This window comes from Anser cygnoides, chromosome 3, assembly GCF_040182565.1.
Source record: "Anser cygnoides isolate HZ-2024a breed goose chromosome 3, Taihu_goose_T2T_genome, whole genome shotgun sequence".
Lineage (NCBI taxonomy): Eukaryota > Metazoa > Chordata > Aves > Anseriformes > Anatidae > Anser > Anser cygnoides.
The window spans coordinates 15,246,625-15,265,853 of NC_089875.1; the positions used below are offsets into that span (position 1 = coordinate 15,246,625).

At 41.7% G+C, this 19,229-nt stretch overlaps 1 long non-coding RNA gene across 2 annotated transcripts in view; it reads left to right on the top strand.

The window, feature by feature from the left end:
* The first annotated feature begins 15,662 nt into the window (after positions 1-15,662).
* LOC106044770 (uncharacterized) overlaps positions 15,663-19,229 on the top strand; it is a 68,020-nt gene continuing 64,453 nt past the window's right edge. For both annotated transcript variants that reach the window (XR_010830071.1, XR_007169021.2), the window contains exon 1: positions 15,663-16,350. This is a non-coding gene — a long non-coding RNA (uncharacterized lncRNA). The remainder of the gene's footprint in view (positions 16,351-19,229) is intronic.

Sequence of the window (19,229 nt, forward strand, 5' to 3'; positions counted from 1 at the left end):
GATCTGACTTCTTTTTCGCCAAATGTGATGGAAATGCTTATAACATCCTGGTAACAAGAGACCTTGTTAAAGCCTAGATGGAAATGGAATAACAAGCTGCTGTAGAGGAGAGTGTTGCTTGTTACTGAGGTATATACATTTGCTAACAGATATGTTCTCCTCCAGTCTAATTTGTTTCTAAAAAGTAACAGAAAGATAGAATTGCATTAGTAAGGGTTGTTCTGTCAAAATTACTTTAGAATTGTCTTGGATATCTTTCAGTGCTTAGGGTGTAGATTGTCAGAGATTTGTTAGGAAAGAATTCTAGGTATTGTTCCCATTAATATTGTAAAGGTATTGTATAAAACAATGACATTTTATGGGAGTGTTTTGTTACGTAGGATTGATCCCCTGAATGACGATGCCCTTAATGTCATTCTGGAGCTCAAGAACTGGGACACACTGCCTCCAGCTGCAAAGTGAAACCTAGGCCACAATGAGGACATCTCAGGGGCTTCCAGCAGACCCTTTGGTAAGCATACATCTGGGGAACCCCTCTGTGTGCACCACTCTCCAGAACATCAGTGGTGCTAAATGCAGTGTGCTAATGCACAATGGCATCAGGAGGTCAAATTATCAATAGCAATTGCATGTCCAGAAACTGGGAAGCAGAAATAGCAGTTACATTTTTTTTTTTTTTAATGGGTTTACGTAGCAAGGCTTTGGTAGCAGTGGGGCTGCAGGGGTGGCCTCTGTGAGAAGATCCCAGCAGCTGCTCCTTGACAGATTAGCGCCAGCTCCATCTGGATCCAAAAGGGACCTGCTGCTGGCCAGAGTTGAACCTTTGAGTGGCATTGGTTGGACCTCTGTGAGAGCAGATTTAAGAAAGGGATAAAAATCCTGCTGGGCAACAGCAGCTGGAGGAGCAAGGAGTGAGAACCAGCCCTGCAGACCCCAAGGTCAGTGCAGCAGGAGGGCAGGAGGTGCTCCAGGCACGCAGCAGCAGTTCCCCTGCGGCCTGTGGAGAGGCCCCTGGTGGAGCAGGCTGTCCCCCTACAGCCCATGGGTCCCACACGGAGCAGATCTCCACGCTGCAGCCCGTGGAGGAGCCCCCGGTGGAGCAGGTGGATGTGGCCTGGAGGAGGCTGCGGCCCATGGAGAGCCCCCGCAGGAGCAGGCCCCGGGCCGGAGCTGCAGCCCGTGGAGAGGAGTGGTTGTAGTGGAGTTCAGATGCCCAGTAGGGTAAAACCACCACACCTTTATAGAAATAAAAATGTATTTGAATGCATTTCACTCATCACAGTGTTTAATTCATAGTTAGCTTGCTTTAGGGAGGTATTTGTAGTATGGGCTACATATCCACGTCATCATAAACACGTCTATACTGGTACGTACACCTACATATTCTCCAAGTACAATTCCCAGCTCTGTGATGGGGTGAGGACCTGGGATGGGGTGACGTGTCCTGCCTGTCTGTATATGCATGTGGAGGTGGGAGCTGTCAGGGGTGTGCCCCAGGAACTGGGTGTACTTCAGCCAGGTTTCTGCTGTGTGTGGAAAATAAAGTGTGGGCAATGAGCATAAATTCATACTGCACCTTCCTAAAATGACTTGTTCATCCTTCTGGAAGACCAAAGGGAAGATAATTTGATTACATTTTTGAGGCAATATCCCACTGGCTTTGTTTATTAGTTTTTAAATTTGATTTGTATTTCCAATGAAGTGTCTATCCTTCTATGTTAGCAGTTGCCAGTAATTAAACCACAAACCACACAAATTATCATAATAAATATTTACAGCTCATTGTCACTCCTATAGTCAAAACGTGGTCAGCCAAAAAAATTCAATAACCTGTATAGAACAGTGCTTGCCACATTTACCCTCCAAGGAAGCAGCTTCAACATATGGACTTAGCAATATGACTTATGCATTGTTATTGAAAAACTGGGGGATAAATGGCTGAGTTTCAGACTCATTTCCAAAAAAAAAAAAATTGTTTGAAAGGCACTAAATTGTGTTAATGTTATTAAAAATGACTTTCTTTGGGATATTATTTTAAATGCTAATTAGCATATTTTTTTGAGTGAAAAAGGGTTTTACTTGGGGAAATTTATTTAGCGTCCTTTCTTTGTTTCCATTACTATTTGAGACTCTGCATTTAAAAGCATTGTCACATACATTCACGTTTCTTTGTTTGTGAGTTACTTACCTTGGTAGATAAAAGCCATGAGAAGGAGTCTGCAGTTAACATTTTTTTTAAGGAACACATTTCACATGAAGCAAGGATGTGGCGGGCAGCTGGTGTTGCCCAGGCTTTTGGGAACTGTCCTTGGTTGTCTAACTGAAATTATAGCAGACAAGCAGCTACATTGCACAGTGAATGCACAGTCTCCAGTAACCAGACCCTAAGAGAGGAGAAAGGAAAAAAGAGTCAGAAGTTTTCACATTTTTATTCTTTCAGCCAAGAGCAATCAGGGTAGGCAGGCCAGCTGCTGTGCTGAGATACAGCCTTTCCCACTTGAAAAGTACTAAGCACTTGCATTGAGATAAGCTTGTCACATGGCTGAGCATAGGAAATTAAAAATGAAGGGTTTGTGCTGACAAGTTCAAGAACTGGTGTTCACACCTCCAGCTGATGTGTGTCCCTGGCATACTGAATTTACACTCCTGCCTAATTAGGCACCTGACACTACTGACCCTTCTGCACTAGAAGAGCAGCTGCTGCTCTTCTGCTTCTTGCACCAGCTCGAGACTGAGCTGCTCGTGGTCAGCCTGGACGCTGCTCTAGCAAGGATATCTGCATCTCTGTGTACTTATGTCAGGTTGTAGCAGCCTTTTCTGTCCAGACTTCACAGCCAGCCCCTACCATGCAAGAAATCGTTCAAGCACTGGAACAGGCTGCTCAGGGAAGTGTTGAAGTCTCCATCCCCGGAGGTATTTAAGAGATGTGTGGATGTGGCACTAACAGACATGGGTTAGTGATGGGACTTGGCAGGTCAGGTTGATGGTTGGGCTTGATGGTGTTGAAGGTGTTTTCCAGCCTAGATCATTCTATGATTCTATGAAAAGGGACAGACAGGGACTCCTGGGAGATACAGGTCCTCTAATGGGGTATAAGGAGCCATGTGTAGCCAAATGGCTCTGCAAGCAACCAGCTCAGATCCTGCATTGTTAGTTAACTGTGGAGGGGCACTGACATGCCTATCCTGGCTCCTCCAGAGCTACCTGGTACGTCTGTTTCAGCAGGGGTGTGTGGAGCGACCACAGGTCATCCCAACTAGCTAGATGTGGTGCAGATGCTTACCCTCTGTCAGACAATAGAGGCGAGGTCTTCTGCAATTGCTCATTTGGCAATCAGTACGTGTAAGGTAACCCTTGTAAGAATGGTAACACTACCAAATGTGTTGTTTTGTTTTATTTTGGATTTCTGGAATGTGATGTCCATGTCAATAGTAAGAAGGTGTTGCTTGTGGCTTGCAGGCACTGGAGTACTTCCCCAGAAAAACACAGCACAGCTAGGGTTTTAGAGTAAGCCATCATCCCAAGTTAAAGTGGAATGTTGATTGCCATTTTGAAAAGGGGAAAATCAAGTTCTGAAAGCAAGTAATGGTAAAATACTTCATTTATGTGGTTTCTGAATTTGTACTAGCTATTTAAGGCATTTGTCAGTGGCATTATGAATTGTTAAGTTTGACTTTTCTTCTATGAATGTTTTAACATTGTTCATCAGAGATAATAAATAAATCTTTGTATTGCAATTCAAGGAAGGAAGCAACTATAGGATCAACAGTACCGTTGTTGTTGTTGTTGTTTCTCCATCAAGATGCCTGGAAATGGACTCTCATCTTTTTAATAGAAAGCACCACTTTCTTTCATGTGTATACTGTGCTGTGCTTCATGTGGGACTTTCTCTGTCCTTCACCCTGAAGGTTACTCAGTGAAGTATGGAAGTAAAAGGTGACATAGTAAAAAAAACATTATTTAAAAAAAATGTTTAAGCTTTTTCTTTGAACCCCTGCAGTTTTTTTTTTTTTTTTTTTTTTTTTTTTTTAAAGGAAGTGGGTGATGTATTCCTACAGCAAAAGAAAAAGAGCAAACTCCTTCATATGTGGTGTAACTTCTGAACTGCAGTGCACTTAAAGGTTGATAAATTGAGAAGTGTCAGTGCAACCTCCAGATTCTTTTCCACTTTTACATCTAAAAGGTCTGTGTTTTTAGTCACTTGATGTGTATGCAGCAGTCTTCAAAGTAAGCTGTATATTAAATAGCAAGTATGCAGTGGAAGACTTTTCCAAGAAACTGATTTCTTCTGCGATTCATAGCAGGACTTCCATTTTGCAGCATAAAATGTATCGTAGAATACATGAATATTATGATTGAAATAAGGAAAGCAAACATCACTTTAAAAAATATTACTCATGTTTTTGATTGCATATGTGACTAAATGGAATTACTTTATGGTGGTACTGAATGATGTTGAATGCAGTTAATTAATGTGGCAGGTTGGAGCTAAGATTTATGTTTGGAAAGCTACTGCTTTTTGATTGAAAACAGCATCAAAAGTATCAAAGTGCAATAGACTTCATTGCTTTTTGGATACCACCATAAGAAGTAGTATTTTTATTGGTGAGATGTGCTAAAATCCCTATCCTTGGATTTACAGTGTGATAGAAGTATCATTATCCTGCATTTACTGCTGAGACTTCTGTACTTTATTGATAAGTCGTATGACTTACCCACTGGGACTTGCCACTGGGACTTCCAACATTAATCCCCTTGTTCAACACAGGAAAGTAACCAATACTTATCTGTAGTTATTACATTACATTAAATGTGCAGCATAGGTTGTGTAGTTCCTATATGTTATATTGTATTAAATTACACATTACAAAAGGTCTTGGTCTATGAAATGGACCATGCCTTAGCTTCTGGGAGCGTGACTGTAAGCTCCTGACCAGCTGCATTAATTGTGCTTGGGCTTCCGTAGCGGTAAAATATGTTCTTACTGAATTCAGACCAGTTTTATTTTATGTGTTGGGTTTTGTTTGCAGTGACAATGCCACCAAGCTTTGTTGAATGTTAAAGTTTTTTCATTAAAAAACCAGATTGTTCTAAAGTCTGTATCAGTTGAATGACGACGGCAGATAAGAATAGATCGTTACTGCTCCACAGAGAACAAAGCTGTTACATGCCGATCACTGTTGTCCTCAGTACAGTGTTGTTTGCAGATAAACACTCTTCATGGTTCCTGTAGCAATTTTAAATCCGGAAATATTTTGGAAAACATGACCCATCAACATGTTAGTTCCAGGTCTTTAGAAGCTGTAAATATTAGCTCAAAGCGCCTCTTCTACCCCATTTCTCCCTGTTGGTCAGGAAATTAAATGAAAATTATGATTTGAACACAAAGGATTGAAGAAATTAGTATTTTTGCTTCATGAACTGAATATTTAAAGTTTATATTTTTATTTCCTCTGATTCTAGGAATGGCAAATATTCTCATATGATTACATCTCAAGAGTGATCATTTAAAAAGATATATACCAAATGTTATGTAGCATGTAATAAATACCATGAGATTCATCAACGTTGGTGATAAATTCAGTCTGGATATCAGAAGAGTTTGTCTTTTTGTTTTCTTGGGAGGCATTGCAGCCCCTATAACCACAGTTTCTTCTACATGAAAAGAATTTCAAAGTCCTGGGTGAGGTACATGGATTTACAGAGACAAAATTTGGAAACAACTGATTGATTGTTCAATTGATTGATAGGTCAATTTGATCACAGCAGGTGCCTCTCCAACCTGAACCATGAAAAGTAAGTAAACTGAACTAGGTTTCTTTTTCATAAGTAAGTCAGAAATGATTGCAGTTAAAATTTCAGATTGCTTTGGGATAATCTAAATAGAGAAGGAGTTCTAGAAGTGTTTGGAGGCACTGGAATGGCTGTTGGCACTAACTGGTTCCCAGGAATATGCAATGTCAGGCTTGAGCATGACAAAAACACATAGAGGAAACCACAGATGCCATTTTGAATAGAATATATATTAAAGACTGCTAGTTTGTTCTTGACTCATACCATCTGCTCTATTTTTTTTTTCAGATGTGCAAGTTATTTGTCATGTCTAGAGAGGTATTTTAGGAATATTTCTTAATTTTAGATCAATGTTTTATTCATTATTTTTGGAGAATTGCTAAATTATAATTGATTTGGGTCTTTGATGAGCATTTATGGTGGAAACAGCTTGCATTCTGAGACTACTGGACTCAAGTATGGTCATGCTGGAGCACCTCTCCTGTGAAGACAGGCTGAAGGAGAGGTTGAACCAGGTTGTAGTTGTTCAGCCTGGAGAAGAGAAGGCTCCAGGGAGACCTTACAGTGGCCTTCCAGTACCTAAAGGGGGCCTGCAGGAAAGCTGGGGAGGGACTCTTTGTCAGGGGGTGTAGTGATAGGACAAGAAGTAATGGCTTTAAACTAAAAGAGGGTAGGTTTAGATTAGATGTAAGGAAGAAATTCTTCACTCAGAGGGCAGTGAGGCACTGGCACAGGCTGCCCAGAGAAGCTGTGGATGCCCCCTCCCTGGAAGTGTTCAGGGCCAGGCTGGATGGGGCTTTGGGCAGCCTGGTCTGGTGGGAGGTGTCCCTGCCCATGGCAGGGGGTGGGAATGGATTGGGTCTGGTCTGAAGTGGAAAGGACTTCAGGCTGATCCTATCTGAAATTGGGGACATACATACAATTTTGTTTTCCAGTTAAAGCTCTCAAATATATGCACATTGTATTTTATAAAAGCTCTTGTTGCTCTGCTGCACTCCTGTTCCTGAAATAAAGGTCACACAATTACTTATGGAAACCACGTAACCACAGGCCATGCATTTCGGGGAGCGGACAGCAAAGATACAGTGTGTGATCGTCAGTTGCTAAGTAGACAAACAAGAAAATGAAATACCACCTTTTAATAGTGAAAAGGTTATGCTAGACTCTGATCAGAAATTGTTTTTATTTTCCTGTCAGCCAACAGACATGATGTAATGTCTGCACCTGAGTATTTTGTTAATTAAATTAACCTTTTCTTCCATAACTCACCTCTTTGTCAGATAGCCAAAAAGGCAGAAGCTGCTTTTATGCTACATGAGGCCTTCTCTTCTAGTTGCTTTCCTTCTTACTCAGACTTTTCTCAAATCTATGTTCTCTTTTCCAGAGATTCAGCTCTGACACCTTTTGCAGGTTCTTTTGCTCCCCTTCTTCTCTTAGCTGTTGAAAGCTGTTGGCAGAAAGCCTGATGTTGATTCCTTTCATGCTTTTCAGCCCACTTCAACTTGAGTTCAATCTATGTTCTTTGTTATTGCATCGCACTTATCCCATCTAAAGAAACAGAAATCTCCTTTGTAGGCAAGTTTCAAGCAAGCCTCCCTTTTCAAACTAGCCTTTTTACTTCCTGCAGTCAAATTCAAATCAACTTTCTAAAAGTTATGAGGCTTGACTGTGACATCACAAGGTACCTCCAGAAAGGAAATAATTTCTTAGATATGTATGCCTTTAAATATATTCATGTTTTAACTGGAAAAGGGGTTGGGATCACATTTCTGATTTGGCTTGAACCACCAGGTTATTGAAGGCATAATTTTACTATGCTGCGCTGGCAGAGGGGTGTGAAGGAGGCTTCTTAAGTAATTAGGAACGGAGGCTAGCAGCATTTGTCTCTAATGAGAGGCTTCATAGAAGATAGCGAGAAACAAGACTTTTCTGTAAAGAAGTCAAAATTGCAGGTGGGAGAAGATAAATCCTTCTAGAGGATTCAGTCCAGTGAAAGTTTGCTACCTCTGCTGCCAGGCAGTTAATTTTTGTGCTCTCTAGCCATATTTGAGACAAGAATTTCAGTCTTGTATTAGGATATGCTACTACTCTGTTGTCATGAGGTTTGCTTTGGAGTCAACGCATCTTTGCAGATCTGTTAGTGTCTCTTTTATTAGCACGTTGTGTGTCCTTTGTCCAATCACATAACAATATGGTAGATGCGAGGAAAGCATTTGTCATTTTATATCATGATTGGAAGAAAAAAGTTTTCCAATGAATGGTTTCTCATTTCACTTTGAAGCATGCGAGATAACGATTCATATATGCTCTGTACAAAAACATAACTAGGAGTCTTAGCAGTCCATACATCCAGAGAAGTTAAGTTGAAATAACTTGAACAATAATGGATGACTCAGGGTATTATTTAATACTTGTTCTAAAAGTGTCTTCCCCTATGCTACCTTTTTTTGTTGTTGCTTGACTTACTTCTTTCTAGACTTCCTTTTGCTTTCTGGTAATAGTGCATGGGCTTCTCTCTCCCCAGGCAGGTAGTTCTTTTAGGCTGGTTGGATGAAACTTTCTAATTAAGGATAAAATGTTTCATTTCTTTTGGATCTGTCATAATCAGGCAACAACAAGTTAACAGTATAATCCTGTGTTTCTACTTACTGTTTGATTTTTTTCTTTTTTAATTCAAATTTTTTCAACCTTTCTTCCTTTCCCTGCCTCACATTTGTTATCTTGCGATGCCGTTGGTTCTAGAGAGTGAGCGTCTACAAGGTGACCAGTTTGCTTGGGAACAGCCATTCACAGCTTGTCTGCAGGACCCACGTCTTCTACCAGCCCCTCCAGGTGGTGCCCGGCAATGACACTGCCACTGACTCGACTCTGGGGCTCTAGATGTCATGATGGCAATTAGCAGACACCGGAGAAAAGCTACTGTAAATATATTTTTTGTAGTAACGTCGTCTCATGCTGCAGTTTTATACCGTAGCCGGAGTTCGCAGCAAGTTCTGTGATGTGCTCTTGTAGTTTTCTAAGTCTGCAAAAGTTTTCTATATTTGAAAGCTTTTTTTTTTTTTTTTTTTTTAAGGAAAAAAGGTGTGATCAGGTGTATAAATATTTACTATAGGTAATATATGGTGCTTATATCAATGTCTAAGTTAACAGTTAAACGGTTTTGCACTTGACATACATAGCTATCGTTTGAAATGCAGCCTCTGTGAATTGCATCTGGAGATTGAACTGGAGAAATGGAATGATGCTTTGCACCTCACATTAAATCACAATTTCAAATGTCTTTTTCATCCTGAATGATAATTTTGCTAGTTAATTTTAATGTGATTTGCAGTATATTGCAAATACTAGCTATAAAACGAACATCTGCAGGAATTTTGTTATCCTCATGTAAAAAAGTCTGTTTTACCCTCATGATGTCCTCATCATGATTTCTGTGCTTTGTACATATCTTTGTAAGATGGAGAAGGATGGGATAGCAGACCAGGAATTTCAGAAGGGTGGTGAGGAGAATGTTTTATGGACTTTACTCTTCCAGACAGCTCCATGCCTTTCAGCTATATGCAGGCTGTCTTGAAGCAGGATGAGAAACCAAATCTACAGAGAATCATAGAGTGATCTAGGTTGGAAAAGACCTTGAACATCATCAAGTTCTGACCTACTGAGTCCCATCATTAGAAGAATCTCCTTAGTGCCACATCCACAACTCTGTTAAGTATGTCTTCCTTTTGTTCAAGAGAAAACACTTGATTTCAATATGGAATATCAAACTATGTGGTGGTGTTAGCAGGCAGGATTTGGGAGATGCTTGTGACTAATCACTTACTGAGAGTTCCATAATGACTGTGTTATGAAAGTTTTCCAAGATAAATTTATTCGTTTCAAAGGCTCTCCTAGAACAATAACTAACCACAAATTTTGCTAGGCTTATTAAAGCATTTTATGTTTTACCTGTTACGTAGATGAATTTAGGAGATAGCTTCACAGTTTTTTATAGCTTCACAGTTTTCTACTCCCGTTTGCTGAGCAAAGCATTTCAAAGTTTATGCTTTCTTCACAAAAAGAAAATGAATTATGGAAACAATCACATCCTTGTCTCCGTATAAATTGCAGCATAAAATCTGATTAACTTGTGAATTTTTTGTGTTCAAATATTTGCTTATGTACTATGCTGTACCAAACTGCAGATTTTCTTTGCTAGTACGTAATACTCATTTTGCAGTCACTGATATCAATACTTTTTCATTGCAACACTTTTCTTGATAAATAAACAATGTCAGAGAAAAAAATGTATTGGAGAACTCCTATCAGACCAATTATATTTTCATTTTATAGTAGTTTTCACTTTATGCTCTCCATATTTTTAGCTAAAAATAGAGCTGCTCTGAACCCTGTCCAGCCAACCTGGCTTTAGAAGCTGCACATTCTGTTCAAGCCAGTTGCTGGTGTCTGTCCCTAGCAGGTGGCAGAGAGAGATATCTCAGCTTAGGACGGACCTGTTTGTGGTGTTCTTTCTAGTTAAAGAGATGCTTCACTACTAGACGCATAAACTCAGGTGAAATATCACTAGCAGGTTGTTAATGGCTTGTTTTATCCTCTTGACTTGTTGTTTGACCATATGTTTTCTACCTACTTGTGATGTCTGATAAACGAGGGAAATTTCTTTTGGAGATTCTAGTTACTCAAACCTGGTATGCGTTTTGGCTGCATGCATGAGGGATGTACGCCAACCGCATACCTAAGAGCATTCCTTGTGCTGCTCTGTGGTTCTGATCGGTCATTCCAGATGTGTTGTGTCTTCTTTATTGACAACCTGTCCAATCCCCCCTTTTTTTGAAAGCAAGATGATAGAAAACCAAGGAAAATAATATGCCTCATCAATGGACAATTAGTGGGAGGAGAATAGGAAGATATATTGTTTCTAAATCCTGCAAGCTATCTGATGCTCTAAAATGTGGTAATTATGGTAGTTGGGGTAGTTATCTTAGCGGTACTATTACAAATATTATAAATGTATTAAGGACACAACAAAGAAGGTAACTATGCAGGAAGGGAATTTCAAGACAAGGCAGGACTGCCGTGATGTTGCAAATGGACTCTGCATATACAGCCAGCAAAATGTGTCCCAGAATCTGAATAAAATGCCATTCTGTTGGAGAAACATTTAATCTTGTCATAATGTCTATAATGAGTGAGTGTAAAGCTTCTCTTTTTAAGCTTTTCCTGCTCCTAATTACCATTACTCTGTTAATGGCAGGAGTAGTTTTATTTCAAGGTTGAATTGGTCTGGCTTTGTTTGGATTCCAGCCACATGGTTTTGCTAGCTCTTTGTGAGATTAAGAAGTCCCTTGCTATCAGATACTGTTTCTGTGTGTAATTACCTATACACGATGATTCAATCACCTCTCAACCTTCTTTTCAACAAGCTGAATAAATTCAACTGCACTTTGTAGGACTGTATTGAAGGAAATCCCCAGATATCTTTTTTACACATTTAACAATGTCAGGGCAGAAGTAAGGTGCTCTCATTTGCTGTTGATATATATTCTTCCATATATTCTTGCTAACTAGCATGTGTATACTCACATTCGTAGAGACATAACACACATCAAATACTTGTTCACAGCAATGTCCCTTTCAAGGTATTCAAACACACCTTAAAAAGGGGGATAATTGTGCATTCTTTCACTGTACAGGGATGGACATGTGCCTCCCTCCCTGGTGCTGGGATGAGCTTCTCAGTCCTGGGACTTGAATGCTGGAAAGCAGTTTGTCTCAACAGGGGAAACGGCGAGCCATTTACCTCTGGCTAATTAGTGTCAAAGACAGCATAAAGATTAGTGTTTATCTAACCTATTTCTGGCTTTTTGGAGTTTTGCTAAATGGAAATTGCTTAGCTGAGTTTCTATTTCAGTCATGTTAATCACTTTTGAATGCAGCAAGATTTTGCCATGGTTGAAATTTTGTGTCACATCCCTGGTATCAGGGATCCCTTGCTCTGGGGAGGGAGATAGTGTTTTTTTTTTTTTTTTGTCAGAGGTGGACAATTTTCTGGTCTGGGCAAGAAGCTCCCCAGGAATGTAAAAAGTGAAATATTTGCCTTTAAAACAGTGCTGTTGATGCATATAAATCAGAGGCTGTCCAAGTTTTAGGAGCCTAATTTCCTGAAGGGCTACCTGCACAGAGCATGTTCTGTTTGGGAGAAAGCTGGATAAGATCCCCTCTCAGCCTTCTCTTCTCCAGGCTAAACAGGCCCAACTCTCCCAGCCTCTCCTAATACGAGAGATGTTCCAGTTCCCTAATCATCTTCACAGCCCTCCTCTGGACTTGCTCAAACACAACGTGGAAGGCAGGACTGGGTAGGTCTGTGACATGGGTCCAAAGATTTCAACACTGTTGTTTGCCCATATGAATAACGACAGAATTAGTCCTGACTTCTTATGAAAATCCTGACAGAATGACACCCATACAAATGTGTTAGAAATACTCAGGGAGGGAAGGAAGGGAGAGAGTAAGACGGCAGATTCAGGTATTCAAGATACCAGGAAAGGTTAGGCTCTACCAAAGTCATCTGCAGTTTCTCAGCAGAAAGACAGGTTTCTCTCTCCATTCGATTTGGAGATCAGCTCTCCTCCTCCAGCTGCCTGTGGTTTGAATCTTGTATATTTTTCTGTGGTTTCTTCCCCTAAAGTAGAAAAGCCACAAGGCCCATACAGGCAGAAGCTAGGCAACCTGTACAGGAGATCCTAATGTAGACAACTCAAAATATATAAATAATATATGCAGGGGTTGGCAGCAGGTGTGACCGAAATGCCAAGCCAAATGTTGCAAGGAATAATGTCAACTTTAGGGAGCTACCAAAATCAAAATCTGTTTCTATTGATTTCCCTTAGAACAACTCTACCTGAGATTGTTATCAACCCTCCTGAGCATCCTGAGTTTTTGTTCTCTCAGACTTTAGCTGCCTTGCTGCAAAAGATGATTTGCATCTCAAACTACCAGAAGCCTTGGGACCGCAGAGCAGTCATATTACCGGGCGATTTTACCCTGGGGAGGAACTGCACTGACTGCAGCTTTACTTTAACAAGAGCTCAGACTTCAGGTTTGGGAAGAGGTGGAGAGATTGGAAGAGTGGAGGAAGCCATATGAGAGTAATTTTAACCTTCAAAGTGTATTGTATGTAGGTTTTTGATGTTACAGACGGGTGTCAGTAGGATTTCTGTGCCTGAAAAAAAATAATCTTAAAGGTGGTGTCTTATGCTACAACCTGTGAATGTACAAATGTATCAGCAGAAATTTCAGTGTCAGAAAAAGGAATCATCGTTTGACACGGATGGCACTTGACTCCTTCCATCTCAGTAGCTTGAACTTGCCAGGTCATGGAAACACAAAGACCCCGAGTGGGAGTCAGGTTTACTTGAAAGCCCTTCCACTAAAGGCAATTGATGCAGAGACTGGCCCCACAACCCTCTGGCCGCTTTCAGCTGTATTTCTACACCTCTCTGTGCTCACGGTGTGACACACCACGTTGATGTGAATGTCCAGCATCACAGGGTGAGCAGGGTAAGGCTGCGGGCTCTGCTCCGAAGCTGGCCCAGGGGAAGGTGGGGCTGTGGCGAAGACGGGAAAGAGGCGGTGTGACAGAGGCAATTTGAGGATGGACTGAGTTTCTGAATGAGGTACAGCCTTTGCCTTTTTCTTGTTTGCTGTCTCCAGTGTCTTGTTTCAGGCAGTATCGATCGTGTCAAACCTGGGCAGCTCTATCAGCAGAAACGGTAGTCTTTGCGCAGAAGGGAAAGTCCTCTGACAGCCAACAGAGCATATAAAACTAATAAAAGTGCTGTTACAAAGCCAGTAATAAACATGATACAGCCTGTTGGCTGTTAAAGTGGCACGGTACAAAATTTCTAGGAGCCCATTTGGTTGGGGTGTCATTAAAAGGCAGGGACTTTTCTGCGTGTGCCCCAGCTACCAGTCCTTCTGGTAGCCAGGGCTTGTTTCAGCTCCGGGGACTCCACCAGATTCTTTCCTCTACCCCCAGATGACCCAAAGAGGAAGGAAGGAAGCCCGCTGGTGATAACATGCCCTCCTTCATAGCTGGCTGCCCCACGAGAGAAGACTGTAGGCTTTGTCCCTTGCTCTCACAGCAGCTGCTGCAGCGCCTGTATGAGTGGCCACAGCCAGGGAGAGAGGCAGCTGCTGAAACTCTCCTGTCAAGCTGTGCTGGAGCCTCTTCAGGCAGCTTTGCAGTGCTCCTGTTTAGCTTCTGCAAAGAGATAGTGGGGTCAAAGGTGAAAGATTTCAGGGGACGGAAGAAGGGACTGAAACGTACAGCCTTTAGCTACAAGAAAGAAAGCACAGACCAGAGCGTCCAACACTATCACCAGTCCCAACAAGTGACAATAAAATAATCTTCAAAGTGACGGGTCGACAGTGACCTTACCTATGGTGCCCAAACTGCAGTAGGCAAAATGACATGAATTTTCATGGGAGAAAAATGCATAGGCAGAGACTAGGTCAAGAAATCTACTCAACTCTGCTGAGAGTTTGGCATTCAGGAAGGTTCCTTCTGAAGGATATGAGTGAAATCCCGGTACTGTTAACATCCAGGAAGGTTTTGCCACTCATAATACGATCTCAGAGTTCATTCCAGGTTTCTCCATGATAGGCAATGCCTGTCTACAGGGGAATACAATGAAAGTAAATTCACAGCCTAAATGGCTTTCATACAATTGTGATTATGAAATAGAGCAGAGAGGATTAAAGATCAGCAGCATTAACTCTAGGTAACTTTAATGAGCTCTGTAATTCTAGAAACAGTGAGGAGCTCAGCATTGATACTTACTGACGTAGACAGGATAACAGTGTTTTCAGAAAAAAATTAGCACCTTCTCAGACAGGAGGGCAAAAGGCTAAGGAGAATGGCTGTGCATCACTTTCTCTGTCCCAGCCTTTATGCCTCGTTCTTATCCGTGAAATCTGAAATGGCTTTGAGTTCCTACTAATTTTCGTTTTCTTCTTAAATGTCAGAGTAATATTTTTCTGCCTCTCTTTCTTGACCTTTCTTATTTTCAGTGAAGGAAGAAAGATGCACTTTTTATGAATTGGGGTGAAAACTGTTAGCATGCAGCATGCACACCTGCACCAAACTTTTGGAAAATAGAGGGCAGCCACACTGTGCCTGCGTAGACACAGAGAGTGTCTTGAATCTTTTTGCCTTGGAACATTTCTGATGGGGAAATAATTTCTCCCTGCCTGCTCCTTCTCTGCTCTGACAGCTCTGGTGTGAAGGATCACTCCTACATAGCGAGAGGAGTAATTTGTCTTCTAGGGCCTGAGCTAAATATGGACAGGGTCCTATTGATTTCTATGGGAGCTGGATGGGCTCATAAAGGCACCTTTGTAGACATAATTTGCTACTCTGAGCTCAGGTCACTGCTTTCAAATACTTGCAATTTCATTAAATCAAGAGTGCTTTCAGAGAGGAGAGTCTTTACTAGTTCTTGCCTCATCTCTGACTGCATGATCTTGAACAAATCACCCAGGTCAGAACCTTCTATTTTGTATTTTTGAGTCCATTTTCAGGTGACATCAATGAATCATTAGACTTTCCAAAATCCTGTATGCCCACAGGGTAGGGCTCCCATGCTTTAAACCAGGAAAGTATCTCTTTGCCAGCAGACGTGGAGCCTGCAGGACTGTCCCATGTGCTCTGAGCTGTACAGATTATAGTGATAGGTAAAGAAAGACAAAAAGAGAGTGTTCTTTACAAAAGAATACTTCCTGCCTGGCTGATAAACACCGCAGGAAGAGATGGCATGCATTACAGACTGGGGGACCTGCGTGGTGTGAAGATGTTTGAGGTGCTACTTTGCAATGTGGTTGGCAACAAACTGATGATGCTCTGGGGTAAAATCTGGGACTTTGCACTACTTCAGTCCAAATCTGCAAAGGAAGCAGGCTTGGAATTCCTCTGTGAAAATGCCCCAAAATTTGCTGCTTCTTGGTTTGCCAAGAGCAAAAGGGGTGAGCTTCAGAGCTCAGTGCTTGAGGTGAGGGCAGGTGCAATCCACATGCACACCGCTTTAGAGCAAGGAGGCTTTGAGGGAATATGATGGCTGCTGGCAGAAGAAAACTTTCCTTTTGAAAATCCAAAAAATGTCTATTTTAGCTTATCTTACAGGGTCACCGTTGCTAGAAGAAACCAGCTGAGAAACCTCAGTTGCTATTAGTCCTCTGAAGTAAGTAAGCAGACCTCTGGCCTCAAAGCAGTCATACCACAAGGGGTCCCTGGCTTCTTAAAGCTCACAGCTGTTTTTTACACTTCTGGGCCACAGATAAGTTACTACAGCTTTCCCATCCCCTCTGAAGATAATGATGCCATCTCACAGCTTTCACATATTAACCACAACTAGGTTTCTGCTAGCTTTCTCATATCAGTCATCAGTGAAAAGGGCATAAACATAGGCCTACAGGCACCTGCAAGTCCCCTGGTCCTCCACGTGGAAGCTGTGCTGAGGAGAGGCTTCCTAAAGCATGAGTTGCGCTGACTTGCAACAGGTAATCTGCCTGTGAACGCGTCAACGTGGGCTTGTAAACTTTGCTGGGTTCAGGAGTTATCTTTCTTTTATGGAAGATTACTGAGTCTGGGAGAGAAAGCCCATTGAAAGTGTTTAAAGGTGACTGTACGATGTGTGTGGAACTGCTGCAGGTGAGCGTGGTTTTCATAGCTCAATGCTGTATCAGGATGAACTGTAGCGTATGGGCTATCGCTTGTTAGAAAACATGGTAAATTTGGTAGGTCTGAAGTTATAATTGCTCTACTTGGAGACTAGAGTTGTAACTGTTAAAGTTTGTGTCTTATAATACAGAGTCAAAAGAAATCTCCACAGAGACCTGATACAGCACTCTCTACTTTGTGTTGGATAGGAAGGAAGCCATAAGCTCCCAAGTACTCCCTCTGTGAGGGTGCTGTTATGTGAAGACAATCATCTACATAGTATTTTTATATGTGCTTAGGCAGGGAGTTTATTTCAGAAAAGGCAGTATTTAGAAAAGCAACAGAAAACCTAAATTTGTGCAGTATAGCAGTTCTGAAATAAGCAGGCATTCTGGAGGCCTACAGCAGTTGTGTAAGAATGCATTGAGGACTCATTAATATTTCACAAAACAGAAATGTCAATATATATTAAAGTATTAAAATGTTAGCCATCTAATTTCCTTGCAACAGAAAACAAACACTAAGAAGGCATTCTGTAGGGAAGAACATAAGGATAGACTTGAATTTACATTGCCTGTGAGCTTTATTTGTGCAGAAAGGTGTTAGGAGAAAGGAAGCAATTTTCAGGGTCTCTTCTAGTTTTGCAGCCACATGTATTTAAAATATGAATCCTACGCCGGAATAAAACCGGGGTAACTTATTTGTGCCTATTCACAGTAGCTATGACAGTCACATTCAGATGCCCATTGCTGGCCTCCTGAAGGCAGAATTATGCACTCATTTTCAGAGCCATTGGCTCTGAGCACGCATGGTTGCTCAGCAGCTGAAAATGAAGATGCTTTAGTGGGACGCTGGTGCTCCAACTGCTGAATAGTAACTGAAGCCAATGGGGCGACTCGTCTGAGCGGCTGCGCCCTGTGTGAAGCTTTGGGCAGTGAAGGCTGAACAGTTTGTCTTTCTCCTTTATAAGATGCCAGCTGCGGCGTAAACCAAGCTTTATCCCAAGTGTGGGCAACGATTCAGGCTGGTGTCACTAAAGCACGCCGTACTTTGGATGAAATACCTTGCGTGTGCTGCTGTGACCTCCTCTTCTCCAAATGGCAAGGAAAGTAATTGTGGAAAATAAAGGGCTGCTTGTTTATTTTTGCTTTCCCAGTGAATCACAAGCAAGATTTGTCAAGGAAGACTAAGTGCTGTGGAAATGAATCAGTATCTCTGGCACTCAGTCCTGAAATGAGGCCTCTGATTTGAAATCTAGTGGGGTATATTTAGGCTTCTGGGTTTGTAAGTAATGTTTCCTTCTGGCCTAGGCATACAAATAAGAAAGAAGTCTTTGCTATGTATAGTTATTAGATGCAGAATCCCACCCCCACAGTCTTCAGGGGTTTCAAAGTCCAGATCTGCATTTTGCAGTATTGACCCTTACCCAATACCAATTCATGTCACTTGCTTGCTTTCACCAGTAGCAATGCAGAGGGTGTGTGTAATGAAATATTAAACATTCATTACATGTTGGGCAGCCTAGGGTTTTTAAACTTCTGTTTTTATAAAATATCAATTCAGCTCAAAACCACCAGGGGATACCGACCATGCTGTGTTTCCAGCGCGAGCACGCAAACAGCTGTTGGGCTGTCCCTGCAGCTGCCACCACCTGAAGGGCACAGAGCATCCTTCAGCTGAGACCTACCGTTTTTGCTGCATTCAGATGCACTTAACTGTTTTATGCAGATGTCCGTGAAGATTTGTTCTTTTTGTTGTTAAACATAGTGCTTTTTTTTTTCCTCAGTCAAATGAATTTTATCAAGTGCAGTTGTACTTCTGCAATAAGACAGCTGCAGGCTTTAAAGACGTGATGTTCAGGAGAAGCTGGTGCTTCAGCTCACTCCAAATCCCTTCTGTATCCCTTTGAAAAGCCAGACATCTAGGGAGAGAGTTTTGTATATATGAGTGATACTTAACTCCATTAAAAAAAAATCAAAACAAAACCTCCCTGTGAGCTGCAAGTAAGAATACCAGCTTCTTAAATAGGCCTTTGCTCAGTGTAACCTGGAATACTGTATGTAGAAGTAGAATGTGTTTTTTTTAGGCGAGGAAACTGAGGCAGTGCGACTTCACCTGCAGGTTTCACGCACTACTGGCTGCAGGGGTGAGGGATGTGGTGGCTGTGGTTATGGGTTGCTTGGCCATGTCTAGGGAAATGCTGCCTCTGGGCTGCCCATGGGCCAGCTCTTGGACTGCTGGAAGCTGTTAAGCTGAAATATTCTCTTCATCCTGGCTTCTCCTCAACTGTTGTCTTGTGCTGATGCACAAGCTGTTGTCCTGTGCTGATGCACATGCTGGCTGTCCATCATGCAGCAGGAGCAGTCCTGGACCAACCATCCCTGCTCTTCAAACTGAGCTCCCCAGTGCCCAGGCAGTGCTCCGAAGGGCTGGACATGGGGCAGTCACTGTGGCTCAGCTGGCAGGTGGTGATGTGTTTGCTTTCAAAACCAAGTTTGGAAGTCCTTGCCAGTCTATTCAGTTTAACCAGTAGTCCCCTCTCAACTGGTCTGTATGCAAGAGTACTCACTGTTGGTAAATTATTTTGGCTTATATCAACAGCTTTAAGTGAAAATTAATAACGAAAAGTAAGAAAAAAACAAACCCTCAATGCAGAGAAATAATGGGATTACTTAGCTGTGATAGGCTTATAGTTTCATTTGAGAACATCTACACTGAA